The sequence below is a fragment of the Fukomys damarensis genome, unplaced genomic scaffold, assembly GCF_012274545.1.
Source record: "Fukomys damarensis isolate Sample0158 unplaced genomic scaffold, DMR_v1.0_HiC HiC_scaffold_27, whole genome shotgun sequence".
Taxonomy (NCBI): domain Eukaryota; kingdom Metazoa; phylum Chordata; class Mammalia; order Rodentia; family Bathyergidae; genus Fukomys; species Fukomys damarensis.
In genome coordinates, this window is record NW_022900939.1 from 3,343,218 (window position 1) to 3,344,486 (window position 1,269).

Genomic DNA, 1,269 nt, shown 5'->3' on the forward strand with positions numbered 1-1,269 from the left:
CAGTGCCCCCCACCGGTTCCGAGCACAGCGGGTCAGGGGCTCAGCTCAGAGCCCCCAGACTCCCCAGGCCTGGCCCGGCAGCGGCTCCCACCAACTTCCACAGCCCGGACTTGGGGATTCATTCACCCCTTCTCTGCCTGGCCTGCCAGCCCAGCACTCTAGGAGGCTGAGGCAGGAGGGTCTCAAGTTCCAGCCTAGCCAGGGCCACTTAGTGATTTAGCAAGACCTGTTTCAGAATTTAAAAACAAACATTAGAAAGGGCCGGGGATGGTGCAGTCCCCAAGACTCAAAGAAAACATGGACTCTCAGCTGCCGGCCTACCCGGACCCTAGCGACTTCCTGCAACCCTGGCACGCGGTCGTCCTGCCCTCCATCCCCGCCTCCCAAATCAGATGGCGGCGGTGGCTCTTGTTATTTTTCCAGCCCTGGAGGTTGGTCCGAGGGCCTTGGTCCTGAGCTGCACCCCTAGCCCTAATTTCTGATTTTGAGACAGGGTCTTGTTAAGCTGTTCAGGCTGGGCTCTACCTTGCAGTCCTCCTGCCTCAGCCTCCCAGAGTGCGGGGAGGGCTGGCCCGTGCCACCACAGGCTTAAACCTAAGGGCAAACGACCCAAGTGCCGCCCTGCCCATCTGCTGAGCCCTGTCCCAGCCCTCAGCGGAAGTCCGTCTTCACCCCGCCTCCACATGCCGGAAGTCCAAGTCCCTGATCACCCCTCGGGCTGGCCAGGCCCCCAATTTGGGTTCCTTGTCCCTCCACCCTCCTAGCTACTTACTCAGTCTCTCTTCCCTCCTGCTTGGAGAAATGCTTCTCCGACCTAATGCATCGCTGATGGCATCCACCCCAGGAGCCAGCCTGGGTGTCCACAGGGCGGCTGATGACAGCTGTGCAGGCTGTGCACTGCCCAAGGACATGCAGGCCCCGGGCTCTTCTCCCTGAAGCGAGCTGTCAGACCTCCCCTGGCCTGGGCTCCAGCACCCAGGATTCACTCTGGAGGCGCTGGGGCTTCTTTTTCCAACTCCCCGGCCCCCGGGTCCTTGTCCAACCAAACCCTCCTCCCACTTTTGACGTCTGGAGCCTAAAACAATCTTCCAGGAGTAAAATAATAGAATTTTTAATAAATTTCTTCCCAAACAATTTCTTCTGATCGTCGTCACCAACAGGGCCGTGGCGGAGAGGAAAGCTCTCGCGGAGGTCCTAGAAAGTGTTCAGGGTAGACTCAGGAGAACAGTGCTCCGCCGGCGGCGGGAGGCCGAGGCGGGCCGGGGGGCA